General features: G+C 52.1%; 1 non-coding gene across 1 annotated transcript; it reads left to right on the forward strand.

Moving 5' to 3' along the window:
- Positions 1–2,331: 2,331 nt before the first annotated feature.
- On the forward strand, positions 2,332–2,413 carry TRNAS-GCU (transfer RNA serine (anticodon GCU)). The gene has a single exon. It is a non-coding gene; the product is annotated as a tRNA-Ser (tRNA).
- The last annotated feature ends 8,688 nt before the right edge of the window (positions 2,414–11,101 follow it).

Genomic DNA, 11,101 nt, shown 5'->3' on the forward strand with positions numbered 1-11,101 from the left:
AATGAGGGAATAAGAGGGTCCACACACATGAATAACATTAAAGCACTGTTCTTTCTACCCACCCCCAATATTTTGATGACCAGCGGTTTGGTGAGGACCAACCCTTTTCATGGTCCCAGCATCTGACTCAGCCACTTCAATACAGGAAACTCCAGGAGAGTCTGGGGGCAAAGAAAGAGCTGTATAGGCAATGGAAGCAGGGAACAGCCACCAAGGAGGAATATATCTCCCTGGCGCGCTATTGCAGGGAATCAGTTAGACAGGCCAAGGCGGGGCTTGAGCTCAGGCTGTCTTCAACAATCAAGGACAATAAAAAGTCCTTCTTCAGGTATATAGCGGGCAAAAGGAAAGCTCAGAGCAACGTTGGGCTCCTGCAGGACAAATCAGGACAGTTGCTGGTTGACGCGGGGCAAAAGCAGAGCTCTTCAATGAGTTCTTCGCTTCAGTATTTCTAAGTACCGACCAAGCCAATTCCCCCACCTCGATCACTGACGGATGTCCACAGGGCACCAGTCCGCCTATGGTTAGTTCTGAAATAGTTAAGGAGCTCCTGGAGGAGCTGGATGGGTACAAGGCAGCAGGCCCGGATGACCTCCATCCACGGCTGCTGAAAGAATTGGCCAGTGTCATAGCTGAGCCGCTGGCACAGCTGTTCAAGCACTCGTGGTGCTCCGGCCAGGTCCCTGAGGACTGGAGAAGGGCCAATGTGGTGCCCATTTTCAACAAAGGGAGAAGGGATGAGCTGGGTAACTTTAGGCCAGTCAGTCTGACCTCTATTCCTGGGAAAATGCTAGAGAAAATAATCAAAGAGCACATTTGTGCAGGCCCAGCAGGGGAAACGATGCTGAGGGGAAACCAGCACGGGTTTGTTACAGGTAGATTCTGCCTGACAAACCTTGTAGCCTTCTATGACCAGGTCACACACTGCCTGGACGCGGGAGGCGAGGCTGATGTCTTCTTCCTGGACTTTAGGAAGGCCTTTGACACAGTCTCGCACCCTATCCTCATTGGGAAGGTAGCAGACTGTGGAGTGGATGCCTACACGGTCAGGTGGATAGCCAATTGGCTTAGGGACCGCACCCAGAGTGGTGGTGGATGGGTCCTTCTTGGCCTGGAGGGAGGTGGGCAGTGGGGTCCCACAGGGTTTGGTCCTCGGACCAATATTATTTAATATTTTCATCAGCGATTTGGACGAGAGCATGGAGAGCACCCTCTCCAAGTTGGCTGATGATACCAAGTTATGGAGCAAAGTTAGTACACCGGAGGGCAGGGAGCAGATTCAGGCCGACCTGGACAGGTTGGATCAATGGGCAGAGAGAAATAGGATGCAATTAAATAAAGATAAATGTAAGGTACTCCACCTGGGAAGGAGGACCCCCAGCACACCTATAGGTTGTGGAGTGTCCTTCTCAGCAGCTCGGAGGCAGAGAGGGATCTTGGAGTCATAATTGACTCCAAGATGAACATGAGCCGGCAGTGTAACGAGGCCATCCACAAGGCCAATTGCACCCTGTCGTGCATTAGCAGGTGCATGACTAATAGCTCAAGGGAGGCGATGCTCCCCCTCTATGCGGCACTGCTCAGGCCGCAGTTGGAGTACTGTGTCCAGGTTTGGGTGCCGCACTTCAAGAGGGATGTGGGGAATCTGGAGAGGTCCAGAGGAGGGCCACTAGCATGATTAGTGGCCTTTGTGATGGACCCTACGAGGGGAGGTTGAGAGAGCTGAATCTCTTCAGCCTTCACAAGAGACGGCTGAGGGGAGATCTTGTGGCCACCTATACATTTATTAGTGGATGTCAACGGGGAATAGGGGAAGCGCTGTTTCCTATGGCGCCCCAGGGAGTGACTAGGAATAACGGGTGTAAACTAGTTGAGAGTGGATTTAGGTTAGATATTAGGAAGACATTTTTCACCGTAAGGGTGGCCAGGATCTTGAATGGGCTCCCAAGAGAGGTGGTGCTATCACCTAGCTTGGAGGTCTTCAAGAGGAGGCTAGATAGTCACCTGGCTGGGGTCATCTGACCTCGGTCCTCTTTCCTGCCGGGGCAGGGGGTCGGACACGATGATCCATTGTGGTCCCTTCCGACTCTACAATCTATGAATCTATGAATACTGCAGGAATGGCCCAAGACCTTCCAGCAGCACTGCTACCTGCAGGGTGAGATTTGCAAAAGGTCCGACAAGATGGACTTAGTTGTTCTGTTTGTGTTGCGCGCGATGCGGATATTATAAGGGGTCCGGGTGGGCAGCAGGACTTTGTATGGGTGAGCAGGTGCTGTTTTTTGTATCGATAAAGGTTTTTCCTTTTGTGGTGGGAGCTGTATCAAGCATGACAAGGTGGCCGAGTGGTTAAGGTGATGGACTGCTAATCCATTGTGCTCTGCACGCGTGGGTTCGAATCCCATCCTTGTCGTGAGGTACTTTTGTGGGGAGAGGTGGGCATGCTAGAAGAGAGGGACAGGATCCAGCCAGATCTGGACAGGTTGCAGAGGTGGGCGCATGAGAATAGGGTGGGATTCAATGCAGACAAGTGCAGGATGCTGCATCTAGGGAGAAGGAGCCAGCAACACACCTATAGGCTGGGAATCACCCCTCTTGCCAACACGGTTGCGGAAAGGGATCTTGGAGTCATTGTTGACTCCAGGATGGACATGAGCCACCAATGCGAGGAAGTGGCCGGTAAGGCTAACCGCACCTTGTCGTGCATCTACAGATGCATCACAAGCAGGTCCAGGGAGGTGATCCTTCCCCTCTATGCGGCGCTGGGCACGCCACAATTGGAGTACTGCATCCATATGATGAAGAAAGAGATGCATGCATGCATTTCCAAATCTCAGACAGTGCGTGAGGCAAGCAGCCTGCACATGGAAGATCTTCTTGCATTTGTTTTAATCCCAGAACATTTCATGATAAGAATTTAAAACGCCCCTTTCCCAACCATGGGGACACACAATAGCTGTCTCAATGCCTCCTGAATCACACATACTTCATTTAAACAAGCTTTTCTCTGACGGAGAACGGAGAGAGGATCTGCAGCCCAGACAAGCAACTCTGAAGGCCTGATTTTCAGAAGTACTTAACCATACGTGTCCCTGCCCTCAGCCCGGTTCGAACTGCGGTAATACGGTAACCTAAAGTGACACCGCTGGAGCCTGAGAGAAAGAAGAGAAGAGGAGAGGAAAAAACCCATCCTCACGTACCACATTTTAATACTGCCATTTTCTACTGAATACGTGTATGAAAAAGAAAGCTATAAATAAATAAGGTGCCTCTAGCAGAGGCACCATTCCTGCCCGCAAATACAGGAAGCAAGGACTTATGGAGTGGAGAGCAGGTCACCATCCCACACCACCCTGTGTCCCACTTTCAAAGTTGCCAAGGCACTTTGAAGCTCAAGACCCAGTGGTTTCCACTGAGATGTCATCTCTTAAATGCCTAAGGCCTTTTTGCAAGTGGGATTTGCATACTGCTGATACATTTACCCGGTGTCAACAGTGGACATCAGTCATTCCCATCTGGACCAAAGTAACAAGGGGAGTTCCTAGCTTCAGTCCAGGGCCAAGGTGTCTGCAACAGAGCTGCCCTCTTGGAGAGGTCCAGGACAGAAAGAGCCGCAGAAATGGCACTTCTCTACAATTCTTCAAGGCAGTCCTGCCAAGCGGAGGCATGCCCCTAGGACATGGGGGGCAAGGGACAGGCTGCAGAGCAGCTTTCTGTGCTCTGGCTGCTCTGCAGGCAGGTAAAACTCTTGGGGGAGAAGCTAGAGTTTTCTCCAGTTTCCAAACGGGAATCAAAACTCCATGGATATTGTTACATTAAAACCAACCATGACATTCACATCCGCTAGCACAGGGCTCCCAAGCACGTTTAGCGAGCGAACCTCCATGTTTCTCCAAATGACCAGGTTTCCAGCAATGCTGCAGGCCTGGCCCTGGACTACCTTAGCATGACAAGAACGGGACCGCAGGGTCAGGTCCGCTGGGAACACGGCCCTAGACTTTTAGCGTAGTTTCCTCCCCACTGATGCCAGGTGTGAGGCAAAAGGGGAGACAAGTTAAGGTCTTTCCCTTTTATTTTCAATCTCCTGGTCACTGGGAGCAAGAAACGCCCAGAATATTTCTGCCCAGGCACGGATCAATGCTGGCGGCCAGAGACTGGGACTGGGCCGGCTCGCTGGGCGCTACCAGCAGCTGAGCTAGACTCGCTGCTGGACAAGGGAGTCTGCACCTCTCGCACCGCTGGCACGGCACGTTCAAACACAGCCAGGGGTTTTGAAAGGGCACCCTGAGGCAACAGCAAGGAGCTTGATGTCCGAGAAGTCAGGCCTCTCCCAGAAGAGCCAAATTAGGCACAAACAGAAAACCCCTTGATCCCTCATGTCCGCAGAGTGGTTTAAACACTACAATACAAGGAAACAGCGGAGCGTGAAGGGCTGAAAAAGTCCCTCGAGGCAGCTGACGTGGACTTCCCCTGTTCCTGGTCTAGAAAGACAACAACCATAGGCCAGGGCTCAAGCCAGACTTTGGACTTCAACAAAGCATCCTGTGCCCCCGTTGGGTCTCCTACCCTTATGGCCACAACCTGAGACTATTAGTCACACGCTAATCCTCTTGCAAAGCTAGCTTTAAAACCCACGTGAGCTACTAGGGCTAATCCAGTTGCTATAGATGAAGAACTAGCTTCAAACAGTATAATGTCGGGCCACTTTGCTGAGCACAGTCAAGGGCTTTCAGGTTGGAGGGAGGAGGAAAGAGCGGTTTGAGCTGCTGACTGGCAGCAGGACAAGACTTCCTACAGGAGCACAGTAAGGGCACTCACTCTGCAGATGAGAAAAAAAGCCAATTCCAAGGGCATTTTATGCCAAATTGTCATCACACCTGTTTGCCAACTAAGGTGGTTTTGCCAGCTCTAAAAGTAGCAGCAGCTGCCACGTGGCAGAGCATGCGATATTTGGGTGGTTTCAATTCCCGTACCTGATTTGCATTGTCCATCTCGGTAGTCATCTCGAGCCGCGTGGCAAGACCTTGCCAGGCAAAAAGGGCAGCTGCTAAAGTTACCTGTGTTGTTAAATGCCTCCTCGAAGCTGTGAAGCTGTGATGAAAGGCCAAGGAGAAGAGATGAAGTTGAAGAAAAAAGTGTTGACAGGACTGCCTGCTCCACTCGCCTCCGATTTTGGTAAGAGTGAAGCGAGTGCACGCTGCACTTGGAAGAAGATATATCCTGGCGCTAAAGAACTTGAAGCTTTAGTAACAATGAAATAGAAGGCAACAGAAATCCCAGGAGTCGCCTGTATGGACTGGGATGTGGTTTCCACAGTCCTGGAGCCCGCTACTGATTGAAGACCCAGGATGCTTTATGGGCGAGGGTGTCAGAGACAGCATGCAGATCCTGGAGGAAGGCTGAGCGCAGGGACAGATGCACAATCAAAGGGCTCCACATCCAGGAGCATGTCGTGCTGGGCATTGTGCAGACATGTGCCTGTTCCCCCTCAACTCCCTGCCTGTCCAGAGCACGTCACCACGGCTGGGGGAGCAGGCAACAGCCGGAGAGCAGGAATCCCGGCGTGTTTTGGCCTCCACAGTTTCCCCAAGGCACTGCCGATGGAGGAAGCGGCAAGAGCGAGGCACTGTGGGATGCTGAAGGACTGCTGGGGCGAGCCGATGTTCCAGGAAATATTGCAAAGCTGTTCCTCTCTATTTAAGGGCCATTTCTGACTGCCTCTTGGGCCCTGCATGTCTGTACCCTCACCATTCGGAGGGCTTCAAAGGAGTTTGAAACAGTATGTCTGCCCATGGCACATGCATCAGGCAGCTCTGACTGAGTACAGCTATATTTCTTCCTATTTAAATTGTGGACCATTAGGAGAGGGGAACTCTGTCCCTTGTTGTTACTGAAAGATATCCCTCTCCCCCAGCCAAACTTTCCACTTGCTATTGCTGTGCATAAGATAGGTTGGTAGATTTTGGAGGACCTGGCCTGCAATATCACAAGTGAGGGAGATACCCCAAATAGCAGCTTTCCCAACCCAAAACTCAGCATCTTCTTCCCTCTCCAAGTGGCTTGCCCGACAGCCATCTCCATTTCAACCTCAGACTGTGATGTCCCATTTCAGGCCCTGCAATGACTGCCAAAATCCAGCAGCAAAGAACGGGGAGGAAGGGGAAGAGATGTGAGAGAGACAGAGAAAGGAAGAGAGAGATAAGCAGGAAATTAGGGCCTAATTTTTCTAATGCAAGAGACAGAAAGAAGAAAACATGAACAAACCAGCAAAGAGCCCGCCTGAAAAGGGTTTTTGAAGTATCTTTCTTACATCCTAAATATCAACTGTTCTGTTATTCTGAGCCCATTTCCTTTCATCTGTGAAGATGTGGGATGGCCATATTTCGAGGAGATGAAAGGCTGTCTACCCCAGCAACAGGATTGCAGGAGAAGTATGAGCAAGTGCACAACGACTGCTAGTTTCATAGCTGTTCGGGGCTGGAAGGGACCTTACAGGTCATCGGATCCTGCCCCCTGCACTTGGGCAGGAAAGACTGCTGAGATCAGACGACCCCAGCAAGACGGGTGTCGCTATGTTTGGTGAAGATGGCCAGGGGAAGGACTGTACTACCTCTGCAGGGAGCCTGTTCCAGACCCTTCGGCACTCGGCTTGTAAAGAAGTTTTTCCTTATATCTAGCCTGAAGCACTATTCAATCAGTTTGTGCCCATTAGTTCGGGTCCTATCACAGCACCCAGGTCTCGTTCAGTCATGGTGCTGGCAAGCGTAGCCCTGACAAACCTGTAAGTGTGCTGTGAATTATTTCTCCCCAGATGGAGCACTTTCCATTTTTCTGTATTAAACGACATCAGGTTGAGGTCCACCCAGTGCTGACATGGTTAGGATCCTCACAAAGCATGAACGTATGCGCTTCGCTGAAAAGGGGAACAAATAAGGACTCACAATTCAATCAGCAATTAGAAAAAAGTGCCGAAAAGCCCCGCTAATGTGTCTGACCTATACAGACATTGGGAAAGCCAACTCCAACTAATGCGATGCTTCTTCTAGGCCTGCGCTGGGCTTAGCACAGAAGCGCGCGGAGTTTAAAGTAAAGTGCTGTTCTCCCCCCGCCAACATCTGCAAACAGCCTATATGTCCGATTTAGAGCATAAGTTCTTTGCGGCATACATTTTTCAATCAACAAGTAGGGAAGCACAGAGGAAGTCCATTCCCATGCAGAGAAAAGGTAACAGAAGAGCTGGGAAGCCCTCTTGGCTAAACAGGGAAATCCCGGGCCTCTTAAGAAAGAAGGAAGAGGCGTACAAACAAGGGAAGCTCGGGCAGGCCCCAAGGAGGACTATACAAGGATGGCCGCATTTGCAGGGAACAGACAAGAAAGGCTAAAGTGGCGACCAAACTTAGATTAGCAACAGAAATCACGGACAACCAGAAGTCCTTCTTTAGGTACATGGGGAACAGGAGGAAAACAAATGGGAGTGTGGGGCCATTGCTCAACAACGCAGGAGAGCTGGTTACCAGCATCCAGGAGCAAGCTGAACTCCTGAATGACTACTTCGCCTCAGTCTTTCACTGGACCAAGGGGAAAACAGCGCCAGGTGGAGTACAGGATGAGCACGGCAGGAATAACTGCCTTCGTACTATTGCCGTAGAATCGGTGTGTGATCAATTAAAAATATTAGACTTGGACAGGTCAGTGGGACCAGATGATCTTCATCCAAGAGTGCTGAAGGAGCTGGCCGAAGTCACTGAGGAACCCCTGATGAAACTCTTCCACAACTCGTGACGCTCTGGAGAAGTCCCTGAGGACTGGAAGGGGGCCAGTGTTGCACCCATCCACAAGAAGGGCAGGAGGGAGGACCCGGGTAAATACAGGCCACTCAATGACCTTCAGTCAACTGAAATGTCAGAGGTATTGCCAATTAGCAACAGATGCACTGACAGAGCTAATTGGGAGGAACTTTCATGACATGTGTCTATAGTTTGCTGGACTTCAGATGTTGCAATTAATTCATGAGCAAAGAAAAGTTCTAAGAAACTCCAGATAAGAGTACAGAGGTCAGTGACAGTATTCAATTATTCAAATTTCTCCAGAAACAGTCTGGGTAAGTGGATCCAAATTAGCTCAGTGTTGACAGGTGCACCTCGGTCACTTCTGACTTCCACGCAGAGCTTATTAATGGATCACAAGTGAAGTTATAAAGCATTTTTTCAGCCCTTGGAGACTGAAAGCTTCAAGCTAACTCAGCTTCCCTCTCTCCAGAAGCACATTTCATACCAATATAAATGCAACCAGAAAAGGGTCTTGTCTTCAGAGCCTTTCCATGAAATGAGATCTCCCAATATTTGTGTCTCTATAGCCGCAAATAAATCACCTGCTCATTTCCAGGGAGTATCCCTTCCCATCCTTCAACAAAGGCTTATTCACCAACACCTACAGGCATACAGCAGCACACCTACAGGCTGGGGAACTCCCTTCTCATCAGTGCAGAGGCAGAAAAGGATCTTGGGAGTCATTATTGATGCCAAAATGCACTTGGGCCAACAGTGTGGGGATGCGGTCAGGAAGGCCAACCACACCTTGTCATGCATCCACAGATGCATCTCAAGCAGGTCCAAGGAGGTGATCCTCCCCCTCTATGCGGCACTGGTCAGGCCGCAGTTGGAGTACTGCATCCAGTCCTGGGCACCGCACTTCAGGAGGGATGTGGACAGCATTGAGAGGGTCCAGAGGAGGCCACCTGCATGATCGGGGGCAGCAGGGCAGGCCCTACGACGAGAGGCTATGGGACCTGAACTTGTTCAGCCTCCTCAAGAGAAGGCTGAGGGGGGATCTAGTGGCCTGTTACAAACTAGTCAGGGGGGACCAGCAGGCACTGGGGGAGTCCCTGTTCCCCCGAGCACTCCCAGGAGTGACAAGAAATAGCGGTCACAAGCTGGCAGAGGGTAGATTCAGACTAGACATCAGGAGGCGCTACTTCACTGTCAGGGTGGCTAGGATCTGGAACCAACTTCCAAGGCAAGTGGTGCTGGCTCCTACCCTGAGGGTCTTTAAGAGGAGGCTGGATGAACACTTTGCTGGGGTCGTGTGACCCCACAACTCTTTCCTGCCATGGCAGGGGGTTGGACTTGATGATCTGTCAAGGTCCCTTCTGACCCGACCAACTATGAAACCTCTGTCTCCAGGCTCCACTCCCATCTTTCTCATGGCTGTGGTATACAAAGCCACGTCTTGCCTTAGTTCTTCAAAAGTAACTTTCAAGATTTCTTCTTTCCCTTCCTCTGAAGAAACAAGATTTACAAACAACCACCAATGAGAAAGGACATATTGCTATCAAAGAGATAGTCTACTACAAAGCTGCAGCCCTGGAAGAGAGAGAGAAAAGAGAAAGTATTGCAATGGAAAATACATCCTAACAAGTTATATTCCTGGCCCTTCAACAGCAAAACAAAGCAAACTCCCAAACAAACAACAAATGCAAACAGAACCAAAACCACCCACTATTCTGTACAAAAGCTTGTCTTTTTTAATTAAAAAAAATCAGTATTACATCATGGGGATTTCCTCAGCTGGCCATGGGGAGGAGTTTTAAATGGGAGGACTTAGGTCTTTAAGGGTGACTGTACATGAGCCAGGATGCCGCTCCACTGTAATTACAGTGTGTCGGAGCAGACTTGATTAATTGACTCTGTTGAAGTGTGGTAATTACTGTGCTCCAGCCAGCAAGGGTTGCTCACATACACTCAAGAGATCCAAGGAAGAGAGCTCTGCCCTTCCCGTGAGACGACAGCAAAATGCCCTCAGTCCATACCCGTCTGGCCACGTTGTAAAGGCTCTTCTGAGCCCAAATGTGGGATGAGTCTGACCCTGAATGGAGGGCAGACCCTCTCCCCAGGAAGGCCGAGGCTTTAGCCCTCGCTGCAGCACTGGCACCCCCGGCACCAACCTCGCCTTGGGGGCAGCCCCACCCAGTGCTCGTGGGGAAGGTGAGGAAACCCGGACACCTGTAGCGACAGGAGGGGAAAACATCTCAGCCCAGGCATTACAACGCTGCCAGGAACAGGTCACCCAAACCCTGAAGAGCAGAATCCAAAATGCTGCTGTGGGGACCCCCAGCGCTGCAGCCCAAGGACAGCCCATGACCGCAGCAGCAGTCTGCTCTTCTTCACACAAACCAGCCCAGGTCCCTCAGCCTCTCCCCACAAGCCGCGTGTCCCGGGCCCTGAAGCGTTTCTGTTGCCCTCTGCTGCACTCTCTCCAACGTGTTCACATCCTTTCTGTAGCGGGGCCCAAAACCGGACAGAGGACTCCAGATGTGGGCTCGCCAGCGCCGCACAGAAGAAGGACTCGCATACCCCTAGGGAGCAGACGCGGCGTGGGGCTGTGTGGCGTCCCTGTCCTGCCCATCCCAGCACTCTCCCCGAGGTCTCTCTCCACTACCCCAAGTCTCTGGCTCGGGAGTTGGTGCTGGCAAAGCCCAGGGCTGGCTCCAGGCACGGAGAAAGCTGCCCTGTGCTGGGAGTACAGAGGCTGTGCTGACCTCTCTGCAGCAAACACCTCCCCGGCAGCGGGCACAGCTCAGCCCTCGCTCCTGTGTCGCTACGACTTGGTCGCAGCGTCCGGCCCAGGACGCTCAGGCCCGGCCCCGGCAGTGAGGAGAGGGCGAGGAGCCTGTCCGCACTGCCCTTAGCCATTCCCAGAGCTCTGCAGTGCCCACCGCTCGTCCAGCACCACAACTACGTCCAATTGCGAGCAGCGAGGTTGCTGCCGGGGCCTGTGTCTTCGTTCAACCTAGGGGTAGCCAGGCAATGAGGAGGGAAGGAGCTCATCCAGGCACCTTGGGTCTGCCCCCGGGAGCTGGCAGTAGCCCTGGGCCCTGTCTGGCAGAGTCCCAGCTGCAGCCCCCGCTAGAGACAGTCAGAAATCCGGAGGTGAATGGATTCCGTCTCCCAGGTTCCTCGAAAGTGCCCAGGGTGACCCAGGAGGCAAGCGCACTTCCCGGCTCCAGCGCGGCGGGGCAGGGGCGGGGCGGGCGCGTGTGCCGGGGGGGCGGGGCGGGGCGGGGCGGGGCGGGCTGCGGCCGGATCCCTGCGGGCTGCGCACA

The sequence above is a fragment of the Alligator mississippiensis genome, chromosome 11 (genome assembly GCF_030867095.1).
Source record: "Alligator mississippiensis isolate rAllMis1 chromosome 11, rAllMis1, whole genome shotgun sequence".
Taxonomy (NCBI): domain Eukaryota; kingdom Metazoa; phylum Chordata; order Crocodylia; family Alligatoridae; genus Alligator; species Alligator mississippiensis.